Genomic DNA, 14,827 nt, shown 5'->3' with positions numbered 1-14,827 from the left:
ATATGAAAAGTTAAACAACGCGGCCACGAGCACCTACTCGAAATTGTCCTCGTTGATATCATCCAGCCTTGACGATGCAACAATATCAGATTCCGAATTCGCGTAGATGGTAGCCGCGTATAACGATTACGAAAATACAAAGTGTTTTTCAAAGTACTTTGATTTGAAACGACAGCAAATAAATAACGACGGTGATACTTCAAGAGATAGCCGCAAACACAACTCCGGTAAAACATCAATGGTAACAATATCTTCGACGCAACCAGAGTTTAATATTAATTTTCCAACTGCAATTCCAGTAAAAGAAATCGCGTTGGCACAATTACGAGTATATCACAGTTGGCCCAACATCAGGTCGACATCATTTCACAGACAGTTGCCAGATAATTCATTTGTATTTTCGTATCAGAATAAACCTGGTGCCGATGGCACTGACGGTACTCCAGATTGGAACGTCATTCATTTACCAACAGGGTCTTATCGGATAGAAGAAATCAACAAAGAAATACAGCGTCAAATGAAGCGTATCACCGGAATAGAAGCAAAAATATCAATAACCGCACACGAGCCAACGTTGTCAACGATCATCGAAGTCGCTTCACCGGGTTACACCGTAGACATTTATAACAGTTCAATCAGAACAGTATTAGGATGGCCTGAAAATCCACCACCGACACCACCGATACCACCAGAACCAAACAAGTCTGATTATATCACCGATAAACAATCATGTCACGGATTTACACCGTCATACAAACAACATCTTGACAATATAAAAAGTGCAACGTTGGATAACTTGATTAACTTCTGTGAAGATGACAGTGATATTGTGTGGGTTTTAGTTCATACAGCAGATGAAGGATTTAATATTCGCCTGAGCGAAATTACTGAATATTTTAAAATTATTAATCAATTACATAAAATACAACCAGCGCATCTACGGCAACGCTTCCAAGAACATCTTGGGCGCGCATACATTTCCGATATAAGTTCACGCAGCGAAATTTTTAAACAAATTGAGATATTAAATCAGCTTGCCGCAGATATGGAATATATTAACCAGCGAGCAATTCAAACAGCAATTGACAGTAAACCCGGTGATAAACAAAGATTTCTAAATAAGTTCTCGCTGAAAGAAGCTGAACTACCGAATTTTAAATTACCAGGATACGTTTCCCCGGTCATCTTGAGAAAATTTATCATTGATGTCATCGATGAATACTTCGATGACATACTTGACCAGTACAAGCGAATATTGCCATCACCAACTATCCTCAGATATGACAATTCCACAGCGAGCGATGGCAGACATATTTCTCCGGGAATCGCAAATATCACTGATGTCGTCGCGGTCAATCTTGTGTGTGACGCAATCGATGGCAGTTACAACATAGACACAACAATATCAAATCAAGCCCAGCAAGGGTTTATACTATACTCATTTACTCCTAACGAACCACCTGGGTTTTTGATTGTACAAGAACCAATCAATCTAGTATTTCTGCAGTGTTTAAATCCAATGCTGACAAGGATGAATTTTAAAGTCACTGACCAACAGGGTAGACTTTTGGACCTGAGAAATGAAACTATTAGTATTAATTTGCTGGTGAAATCATAGACTTTCAATTAATAATATCATATCATAATAATGTCCCAAAAATCTTCGACTTACAAGAAATGCAAAGCGTTTCCGAGAAATTCGAAGAATTACCAGTAGTATGATGATGATGATACAAATCTCTCTGACAGTGATTTTATTGTTAGTGATGAAGATGTCTCTGACAGTGATTGTATTGTTAGTGATGAAGATGAAAATGTCTCTGACAGTGATTTTATTGTTAGTGACAGTGACGACGATGATGGCACTGTTGGTAACATCACCATCAATGACAGCACTGTCACAATAAATTATATTAAACGATAAAAAAAAAAAATATAGCATGTATCAGCAGGTGAAATGTTTCATACATGACAAACAAACACTTGAAGAATATATCAGGAAATTATTCAGCGGAGCGTCGTCGATTTCATCAATGATGAAATTAGGTGAAGTTAAAATAGTTATTGATAAATACGGTAATGATGATTTTTTACTGACAGAATCGCAGTTGAAACAACTACAAGAAAATCATATCATAGCGATCACATGTTTTCCAGACCAAATCATGAATTATGCTCACTCGTGTATTTCACGGGATCATCTTGATAAGATACTGCAGAGAAAGTCAGCAGGGGAAAAATCACATAAATCGGATGATTTCACGATAATTTTATTTTTTTGTGCAGTAAATATATTTGAAAATTCTAAAGAATTTTTACTTTATATATATTTTTTACAACACTGACAATTTTACTGATTTTGATAGGGTATCAGTTAGTGAAAACCAACGAAATTGTCCAAGTTGCTGATTTTGATACTGTATTTGCTAGTAAAAACCAACGAAATTGTCCACGTTGCTAATCCTGATAGGGTATTTGCTAGCAAAAACCAACGAAATTGTCCAAGTTGCTAATCCTGATAGGGTATCAGCTAGTGAAAACCAACGAAATCGGACAATTGCATAATTTACACAGTAAAAAAAAAAAATACTTTTTTTTGCTTTCGATTTCACATCCAAGTATTTGACTTCAATGACGAAATCAAGGTGAGGTATTTACTTCCTCCTCAGTGACAAAGTCAGAGATGACTTCGTCAGCGGACATACAATGCTTTAATTTTCGAACGCGATTATTTATTATCTTTTTAGTTTCATACTCGGCTGCCAGTGCCAGCCTGATCTTTTCAATTGCATGAGACAATGGAACAAATTCATTTATTTGTGCCTCGGCTACGCTGGCCAGCGATTTATACAAATTATTTTGGATCATCTTTATGAATCGATATTGAGCAGGAAGAATATAACGCCCTGCGCATTTAGATTCACATAAGGATTCAAAATCTGACAGAATAGTTTCAGGATTTAGTGATAAATTAAATCCTTGTTTTTCTAATTTTTTAATAGCATCAATCACATTATTGACATTTTCGTGATTCATATATATTTTTATATATTTAAAATTAAAAAAAATCACATCTCCTTTGAGCTTCTAGCTTATCATATGATAGGCTACCAAACTCAGGAGCGGTTTGCGAACGACGAGACAACACATAACATGTAACTTATCCTAGTACTTAATTCTAACTTATCCTAGGGACGGTACAAACATATAATTTAATTCTAACTTATCCTAGGGACGGTACAAACATATAGCATTTACAATATTTACAGTAGAAGCATATTTACAGCAGTAGAAGCATATTTACAGCAGTAGAAGCATATTTACAGCAGTAGAAGCATATTTACAGCAGTTGTATTTACAGTAGAAGCATATTTACAGCAGTTGTATTTACAATATTTACAACAGGGACGGTACAAACATATAGACAACACAGACAGATGCGAGGTTATATTCTACGTCCAACGAAGTTGCACCCCCACCCCGAAATTAATCCCGTTGGGTGGCAAAAGACCCACCCCTGACGGGGCGATAACGGAAAAAGTTGTGCAACTTCGTTAGGTTTCGAAACCCCGTATATTATTAGGACGATATTGTATATAAACCGACTGATACTTGGAAGTTCAGAAATAGCTCAGCGTGATTTGTTTAAAATATCTTTTCTTAAATATGATCGTGTGAAAAATATAGATGAACCATAAACCCGAACAAGTGTAATAACATAAAGATTTTATCTGTGAAAAAAAATATAAATAGACGACCACCTGACTTTGTCAGGGATAAAATCATTCTTGACTTTGTCCCCCTTGATTTTATCAAGGTGTCAAAATAGAGGGAAGTTATTTACTTCCTTGTGTAGAAAACCGTCTGCTCGTACCTGTAAAATAACATACCGCGCTCGATAAATTTACCTATTGCACAAGGGAGGGAACTAATTGCATGAGACATACCTAACGGAGTTATCTCCGTTTGGAAATCCTAGGATTTTAGTGATAATGAAAAATAATTGTCTGCTTATTTTTTGCCAGAGTTGATTTGGTTATATTTTCTGCGACTTTTCGTACTGAAGCCACACAAATATCAAAATACTTGCCAGCCTCGTACATCGAATGATGCATTCTTTCTTCATTCGTATCTAAATTTATAGATATAACTCTACTGGCGATCTTATTACCATGACCAGTATTACCAGCTCTGCAATTTTCACTCTGTGTCACAGCTCTTAAATTAGATAAGTTATTATTAAGTTTATCTCCATCAATGTGATCAGTTACAAGACCGTTTTTGATCTCTCCGCGGAAACACTCGTACACGGTCCTGTGATTATAATAGTTTTTACCCCCAGCAACCTTAAATCGGAGATAACCAGAATTATTAACAACACCAACTGGGTTTTTCCGCCTACAGTGTCTCACTATTCCCTCGCGAGATGCTTCATAATTCTTAATGGTTGGATGTCGGACAAATTCTTGATTCATTTATGTAATAATATATTTGTCTAATTTATAATTTGTCTGAAAACTTAGTTATATAATCACTCTCGGATTTCAGCGCATTTCCATTATTTTTTTTATTGTAATATCGCTTGAGTTCCCGGTAACGTTTTCCCCCGCATCCCGCACATAATTGTGTTTTACCCCTGACACCAATGCCACATCGCAGGCATGGGATAGGTCCTGTGCTTCCTGGTTTGATGCTTTGTATATGTTCACCGCAGAATTCCTTCCTGCAGGGCTTACCACAGACTGTTACAGATCCAACGTTTAACCACTTGCAGTGATTCATTTATATATAATATTTCTTATTTAATTATTTGTCTTAAATATAATATGAAGGGTTTATTTGGCGCTGGGAGATTCGATCTTGACAGGCTAAACAGAGACTCACGACGGCGGAATCTAACTGATCTATTTAATATTATCAGGGAGGGTAAAAAAGAATTCCGCGACGACGGCGCTTCTCATGTATGGCCGTCATTTAAAATTACCACGACACCGACGAAGTCATCGATGCTACAATGACTGATGCCCGAGCAAAAACAATTATTGATTATCTATTTAATATTCATCAAAGCGATGAACACAGTAAGAAATATTTTTTCAGAATAAAATTTATCGTCAGCGTTGAAGACGATGAATGGATTATCCGTGACAAACTCGACCCTGTTCTCGCTAACGGAAAGACCATTCTGTTAAGTAAAGATTGCAAACCAGGAATGCTGACCGGGATTGATAAACCATATTACGCTCGAGCGTATCCTGTAACCGCAGTCATTTATGTAATATATCCGGTAAAAAAACCAAAAATTGATAAACTCACCCCGATGAGAACGTCACCAATGACTACGTTAAATTGTGTAGCCGAGCGAGTAAATGAACATTTTAAAAACGCAAAACGAGGAAACGGTTTAACCGATCTGCGACGTGAAAAAATAACAGCATGGGCTGAGCAAGTCAAAGATACTGGGGCAACAATAAATGATGTTGCTGTGCTATCAAGTAAATTAAAATGTTCAATAACAGTAAAAACACTAACCGAGTAAATATAATATAATTCCAAACATTATAAAAGGTCAGGATCACCGATTGAAATTATTGATCATAACTCTCATGCCTGGACTGATGCGGTTACAATATTTCCACGAGATCGTGTTGTCAAACTTTATTCCGGAAACATATTTGATGTTATTTACACGCTGAGTAAAACCGACCCTGTGTCAGTGTGGTTATTTAGGAGTTCCGAAGATTCCGAGTATGATCAATTTGTAAAACCCAACGGGGAATTATACCGGACAGAGTCGTTGCAACAACAAATGAAAAAACTGGCAGAGAAATATGTGAGAAACGCAAGTGTTTCCGAAGACATTGAGCAGTTATTGGTTAATTGTTTTACAGTTCCAAGTGTTGCCGCTCACGCCGCCAGAGAAAGAAATTCGTGGAGACCAACCCGAAGCCAGTTTCTTTCGGATATACAATTAAGTTGTGTCGAGTACGGGCATGGGGGGCTGTGGAATACCCGATATGACCACCGGGATATTATTTCCGTGGATATGATTGCTTGCTACCCAGGAAGCTTTCTCGGGAACGGCGAGTGCAGCGAATACTTTAAGCGATTTGGACATCCCACGAACTCGATGACATGAGTTGCTATAAACGGCGTTTTACCCGATTTTGACCTGACAGGATTTGCTTGTGTGACTTTGTTTGAATTCGCCGTGGGACTTCATCCGTGCTGTTATGTTTGGTTTGGGAGACACTTCTCAGAGGAGCGCTAGGTACCAATAGTGTTATTGCGATATATGCTTGACAGCCGAATACTGTCATCGTTGACTGTCAGTGAAGCAATCATATCATATCGACCGCAGACCTCAGTTTGGTTGCCAACACCGGAGCGTGTCAGTTTAGATGAAGTTATCGGCGAGTATGCACGAGAGAGTCCAAATACCCCCATGGATGTCATTGTCAGTGAGGCTACTAAAGTTCTCAAGATCAAACTCAGCAATAGTGAAAAAGCAGCAAAAGATCTCGGACGAAGAATAATCGGTAAATTTACTCAGGGTGCAGCGTTTGATCATAAAATGCATCACTCGCGGTTGATTATCGATGATGCTGAATTGGATTTTATAATTGCTGACGCTGTTGTGAGAAATATATTTTGTAATCGGGAGGATGTGTTCTTCTCCGACGGGAAAAAGTTGGGCACAATTGTAAGTTATATCGACGGATAATCGCCTCAATACACACATCTAAGATCTTCAATGCTGGGTTATGTTTCTATAAATTTACTATCAATGATAAATTGATTTCCTGACACCGCAGTTAGAGTTGCAACGGATTCATTTTATATCAATAAAATATATTCAGAATCACTGGCTCGTTTTACAAGCACTGATGAATCATGGAGTTCGTGGAGAATAAAAGCGGAGATGTTACACGAATGTTGTAAATCCGCTGATGTTGCAATTAAGGATGATTATTGTAAATTATCTGATATGTCAGAAATATCTTCCGCACCATCTGTGTATGATCCAATCACTAGACACAAAACTGTTTATTTAAACGGATCGGGAAGGTCTGGTAAAACAACTCGAGCGATTGAATTATTTGGAAAATCGGATATGATTGTGCTAACACCAACACACAGGCTTGCCAGGGAGATGAAACAGCGAGGAGTCAATACTTGTACTTATCACAGCTTTTTCAAATACAGCGGCGGTGTGTGGACGTCAGATCGAATGGGAACAAAATATATTCCCGAGAAAATAATTTGGGATGAGATATGTACGGTACGGCTGGAAACATTAAAAACATTTCTTGATTGGCTGCTAACGAAAAATACTGCAGTCGTTATGTGCGGCGATTACGGTCAACCACCTCCGTTTGTCGGCGCATCTCCGCATGATTGGTTAAAAGATTTTGTTGATTATTACGAAGAAGTATCTGATGATCATAGAGCACTTGATGCAACGTTGAAAGAATTTAAAACATTAATCAGATTACAACCGAATAAAATTCAATGTGAAATTATGCGCGAGATGATTCCTGAAACTTCGATGAACAACTTTTGGGACGTGTGGAAACCAGACGATTTGATAGTGGCAAGTAGAAAGATAGTCAGAGACACACTTCAACAACAGCTATTTCAATTACAACAAGAACAGTTTCCAATGCTGCCAGTGCCGTTATGTTATAGACCAGCTGATACGCGGTTACAGAATATAGATGTTGATATCCCTGGAAAAACAGAGAAACAGAATTTAGTATTGAATGATATTGTGTTAATTGATGATATTAATGCTGTCAAAGATGCACTAAAAACAAATAAATCCCCGTGGACGCTAGGATACGCAATGACCATTCATTCCTCTCAAGGACTGACTATTTCAGATACAACTGTCTGGATTGTTGATGATCGAATCGAATGGTCAAACTTAGTTTACTTGGCTGTGTCCAGAGTCAGAAGAATATCTCAACTGCGAAGGATTGTCTTGGATGAATCAAACGCTGATAAAATTAATAATGAAAACAACAGCGATGGTGATGTAATAAGAAAAAAAACTCGCCGGTTACAAACATAGTGACAAAACAAAATAATCGCGATTTCGACCTTGATGTTGAATTTATTATTGAGTTAAAACATCAGCAGAATAATCACTGCGCGAGCTGTAATTGTGTAATGCTATGGAAGTATTCGAATAAAAATTCAAGACAATTTATCGTAGACAGAAAAGATAACAATCGCGGTCATACACGTGATAATATCATGTTGACCTGTCTTGAGTGTAATCGACGTAGAGGCGCTAGTTAAGTGATCGAAATCACTGAAGTGATTTTGGTGGTAATTGTGTGTCCTCGGGAATTACCTGTAGTTGCTCACCTGTGAATCCACGTTGAGGAGCAGTTGAATCCAACATGTAGATTGCTGGTCTACCAGTGGATCTTGTCACGGTGGTTATCTTGTGTGTGGTAACACTCCAAATAGGATCAGTTGCTCTTTTTTTACCACCTTCAAGTTCACCCGGTTCATATAAATATCTAACTGTAACATTACCCAGTATCGGCTGTGCTGAAGAATCACGTCGTACGGGTATATGTTTTTTGTAATTGCATTAATGGGTTTCATGTTGGTTGTTCGAGTTATTTCATTATTTAGCGCAGCTATCACGCTTGGTAATCTTGCAACCCATTCGCGCGATCTCGTATCCTGAATAAATTCCTTCGCGTATTGATATCCAAATAACCGCTCAGCAAGAGTTCGATTAAATCGCTCAACAATTGCCTGATCACGATGAATTTCAGTATGTCCTCGTCTGATGGTGACGTTATGCTGTTTCATCAACGATGATACTGCACCCTGAAATTCTTTGCCAGGATCAACTTGTAATAGATTTGGCCAACGTAGACCACGTTGATAAATTCTTTCAAACGCAGAAGCAACCTCAGATGCTGTTTTAGTCGTTAACGGTTCAGCATCTTTGTATCTACTTGCAACATCAACTACAGTTAACGCGTACTTGTATGTACGTCTTCGGATAGTATCATGTGGCAGAAATAACATATCAGCCTGATGAACCTCATTTGGCACACTAACATTGAAATGCGCAAAGTGAATTTGTTTAGGACGCGGCAGATACATTTGCCATATTGCCTGTCGGGATAACCAATTTTTAGCAGCAACTTTTGTAACTTTTGCTGCTTCACCGAGTTTACTAATTGCTGCGTTACCTCTCCAGTATCCGCTTGGGGAATAATAAATCGACTCCATTATAATTAATTACCAGCGCCTAATACAAGCTTAGATTTCACTGCAGTTTTTATTGACCAGGATGCTAACATCTCCTTGAAAGATTTATCAGGGATGGCATTTAACGCATGAATTAATTTCACATCCGCGAGATGGCGCTGTTGTAAATCCTTGCTTCGGTAAGCTACATCATGAGCATGACACGCCTTATCAATAGCGTTTATCGGATACTCACCTGGTTTTGGTTGATCCTGAGCATCAAGTCTGATATAAAGTCGGGTTCCTGGACCACAGTAATTATATCCTGGAAGATGTTTTTCTCCTGGGTATTTAGCCCACGGTGTTCCTGGAAACTTGGCTAACCTGGCTGCGATATCACCTCCCTTTTTTTTTAATAAATCTAAACTTCGCTATACCGCATCGTTCACACTTTCCTGTAAGCGCTTGTCGATTATTTTTTGTTGTAATTGTTGTCATATCCGCAGTTGGGGTATGTGCTCGGCATTTCACACAATATAAATTCATATTTATTTTATGATATATCTAATGGAGATCACTGACATTTCTGCGTCAAAGCGACGAGAGCCAATTAAACATAACTCAGTGCTGCCAAATTCAATTCGAATGATTATTATAGGCCCATCTGGGTCGGGTAAGACGCAGTTGTTACTTAATTTAATAATGAAGTGGATGAAGTGGGATAAATTATATTTGATAGCACCATCAGTGGACGATCAGCGATGTTATCAGGTATTAAAAGATTTTAACGAAAGTGCAAAATCGATAGGTGAAGAAAATGTTATTGATTTTATAACTGATATTGATGAAGCACTGAGTATCGATGATATTGATGGGGGTATTAATAATTTAGTCGTGTACGATGATATCGTGCTGGACAAACAATCAAACCCTGCCAGGATATTTTCCCGCGGCAGACATAAAAATGTGGATGTGATTTATGTAACTCAACGATATACACACATACCAAAAGTGATCAGAGATAACTGTAACATTCTCGCGGTATTTAACGGCGTTGACGCACACACGCTACAAAATATTCATCGAACTTGGTGCAGCGGTGACATGGACATAAATAGATTCAGACATTTCTTTAGTCGTGCTCAGGCAAAATCATACGAATTTGTAACAATAAATTTAATTGATCCTCGGACACGGTATCGAGTTGGGTTGGATACAATTTTTAACTAGAAATCCTAGAATATTTACATTTTTAGCAGCAGAGAGACTGAGCCACCAAGTGTTTCGTCTAACCCCCCTAGAGTCCAAACGTATTTTTATAGTTAGTTATTTTTCATGAAATAACTCTTCTAGTCAGCAGAGAAGGCTTATTTATCATAGTTTTCTGAATAGAGGGTTTATTTTGTGAAATAAGACCCTCTATCAAGAGTGTTCTCGATAGAGGGTTCTGTTGGACGGAATAGTTGGTGGGCTCAGTCTCTCTGCTGCTGATACAGATCTCTAGTTCAGAAACTGGACACAATCAGGCTGAAATTTCAGAACACAAGTGTACAAGTCTTCTCTTACAGTCATGCACATTGGATGATGAGGGTTAATAAAAGGTCATGAATAAATATATTTCGTGTTATTTTTGTAATGTTATATTACTTTAATGATACATATGTCGGTTAAGATTTTTCTTTTGAAGATAAAAACAAACAAAGCGAATTAGACACTACCTAACAACATGTACTACAGCATATATACATCGTCAAAACACAGTAAACACAAAACTATATAGATTATTTTCTTTGTTGAAACCTAGAAACACACATGCATATGAAAAGATATGTTGTAGATCCAGTCCCTAAGAAAACACAAATGATACTACTACTTACTGCTACTACTACTACTACTACTACTACTACTACTACAACTACTACTACTATTACTAATAATAATAATAATCCTTGTTGGTAAAATAGGCCAACGTCCCAAATTACATGCATGTATTACAAATGTGTGCAACCACACAAGATGACAAACCTAGGATTAACCAATTGATTTTCTCAATTTTAAAGATATTGCTAGATAAACAGTAACATTATGTAGGATGTCAGTCTTGCTATTGAATTTCTGGATAATTGTATGAACCTTAATGTTATGTACATTACAATGAAAGCATCAGCTAGCATAGGCCTTTCTCATATGGAATATTTAACACCAAACTACCCTTTATCTGCGCAAAGAGGGTACATTCTTTCACCATAGGAACTAGTTTTATACCTACCAATATTTTCCATAATGAGATAGCGTCCATTTCTTAACCACTCAGATTGTTTCTGACTTTATTTTATAAAATCATATTATATCTACTGAATTTAAGTCTCCGTTTAGTTCTTTGTTGAAAAACATCTTTACAACGTTGTTTAAATATAATTAAAAAGAGTGTTTCCTCATCCAGCCTTTAATGTATCCAAACTTCTCCAATTCTGTATGAAAACAATATATTCTTAACTTTATTTACCCAAACAGTGTTCTCCCCATGTTAACTGTGCTTATTACATTGTATTGAGAATACATCTTCAGTCTTTTTCAGTAATTTGAACCGATTTCAGTCGAAAGAATAAAAGCAAAATGTGATGACCTAACTGATGCAGCCAATATAAGTCAACACCACGTTATGTTGGATAATATAGCTCGTCTGTGTGTGAAATTATCCTATATTATATTGCTCTAAATATAAAACGACTGTAGAAGAAATGAACGAAAAAGAACGGCGTAACTGATTTGTTTTAATTAATAGATGGTATGCAGGGGTTTAGATTTTATTTGGTGATGGCTATAAAACCCACAAATGGTACCTATTTTATTAAAACATATATCAGGATTGTCTAATATATCTAACATTACTGATACATAAGTCGGAAGCAAAAGGGCCGTTTAGATGCACAGACATTATCTATCCGTTTTCTCCATATCGTATGTAATGTATGTACGCAAATACAAAAGAACGTTGATGATTCAGACTCAGTTTGGGTATAGATTATCTATAGATACGTTATCGACTGAATGATCGAGCCTTGTCCTAACAAGTAAAACTATGAACAAAAGACAAATCACATTTATCGAGTTAAACATGGCTGATGTACACAAAATTTACATTTGTGCCTCTAGTTGATTAACGCTCGAAAGCTTATCAATAATGTATTATTGTGATACTGGCACTAAGTTAGCAACAATCTAGTAAATGAACAAACGCTAATTTTATCGTCCTTCCACCTTAATAAAATTTCCCTTTTAAAGAACAATTAAATGATTAAATTGTCATTGTATATGCTTTCCAGCATTTGGAAGGAGTGTCCTTAGTTGCTTTGCTATGACTGTAGCTATTATAGTCCCACTCGAGAACACATGTCAAGTTTTATGTGTAGCGGTCCATCAATTCACGAACCATCTTTTTCAGAGCTCTATATTTTTCTACATATATCACATTTTGCATCTTCTGAATAATCCAATTTTGTTTCAGTTCATAGCAGTTTATAGTTTTATATCGATGGTCTATACTCCGAAGGAAACAACTGTTTACAACGTTTACCTTGTGAGCTATTTTAACATTTAAAAATATAGATATACAAACAATGTAGTTGATTTACGGATGCAACAAAATTACCAGGATGTTGGTCAAACGTTCCTTTCCGGAATATATTTGGAAATTACGTTCGAGCCGTTACCAAAATAATAGTGAATATTTTTTAGAGAATAATTGTAAAAGTCCAGGGGGCCATAACTACCCACCCTCAATGACGGACAAAGGTTAATCACAGAAAAGAAATTAAATATGCATAACGGATAAACGTTTAATAATGTTATTCTTAAATTATCAGTACATAACTTAAATCATGCATGTTTAACACATATGAAATGTCTACTTCATAGTGATAGGAAATCAGTGGTTTTGCATGATGACGAGATAAAAAAAATATGCATGGCAATGGAGGATTGCGATTTTAAAATGTGTTACACACACCCAGTGCAAGATTGATACAAAAATGAGTCAAGACTATCGCGAGAGTGTCTCGGATAGGAAGCCTTCATCCGGTGAAAACTAATTTCCAGGAATTCGAGAAATGATGATTTGATTTTTTAACTTTTAGCTGTTAGCTGCTGACGTACATGTAGTGGAGTTGCTGTCAGATTGGCATACTTGCCACTATGGAAGAAACGATTATCATTACAAATATATTGAACGAAACTATAAGTCATAATGACCTTCATTTGATGCGTAGTATTGACCAAATTGTCATGACGGACGCAATTTCAGCCATAATGGATGTACGACAGGTACTATGTTTATGTAGGACCATCTACATACAGATCACAACAGGTATATTGGTGAAAACCTTATGTTGATATATAACCACTGATTTGCAGAGGGGACAATAATAATTTCATATACACTGTACAACTTTCCAGTCAGGTGAAGTCGTAACATTGTAACTGTGGCGGAAATACTGGACGTCAGATCGGACACCATTTTCATTCCATAGCAAATATTGGTGACACGACCATTCAGTCAGGAGGAATAGCGATCGCAAAATATAAAATACACTGGCAGCCACATTGGATGTCAGATGGGCACCATTTCATTTAACATCACGATAAACAGTTTAGTAAATCTCAATGTATATATGACCATCCAATCAGGAGTAATATCGATAACAACATCTTTAAGATGGCCATTGTAATGGAAAAATCGGATGTATGTATGTATGTATGTATGTATGTATGTATGTACTCTGTGAGTAGCAACAGGTGCCTTGTTATCACATTAACATTTTTGCATGAAATAGCATAATCATGAGTCATACCAAGTTGAAATTGTATGTTACTCTGAAAACCAATAGTGCATATTCAATACAGTGTACTTGTACATATATACATTTATCTGAAATCACAATTTAGTAAGTAACAATTGCTATTTTAGAATTTAGTTATCATAAGATGTATTTGGTCAGTTTTCATATCTGTAAAATAAAGTCAATGACAAATGGTTTTCCACTAAGTTTTCGTTCAAGCAAGTTAAGTTTTCTATAGTGTCAACTTAGGATTGTGCAGCATTCAATTTTGGATGTCCTAATTTTGCAATATTTTCATAAAAATTTTGACCATTGTTTTGAGCAATATTACATAGTTCATGAAGTAAAGAAAATTGTGGTATCAGAGATAGAGAAGAAACTGGCACAAAGTTGGTTCTCAAGAAATACGTATTGCTATGTATTTGTTTAAATCTAGAAATACTACAGATCGATTCTCTGTTCCTTGGCTTATGATGACAATTTTCATATTGATATTCACAATACATGGCATGACGATTTTAAATGACTATGTTTTCATTCTTCAAAATTCTGACAAATAGTTGAACTTTTACCTCTTTTCCGTCCCTACTGAACATTAACAGTTTAATTTTAATACAAGTGTATCTAGATAAGAATCGTACGTAGAACAGATGACCTGACATTGATAATATCTCAGTGATCACAATCACATACACATTATCAATACGTCTAATATCACTGAGTAATTGAGTGATACTCCCGTAGAGTCTCTAAGCTCGAAAATATATTAC

This window comes from Sinohyriopsis cumingii, chromosome 10 (assembly GCF_028554795.1).
Source record: "Sinohyriopsis cumingii isolate HCF-2022 chromosome 10, ASM2855479v2, whole genome shotgun sequence".
NCBI lineage: Eukaryota > Metazoa > Mollusca > Bivalvia > Unionida > Unionidae > Sinohyriopsis > Sinohyriopsis cumingii.
This window is presented reverse-complemented; position numbering follows the sequence as displayed.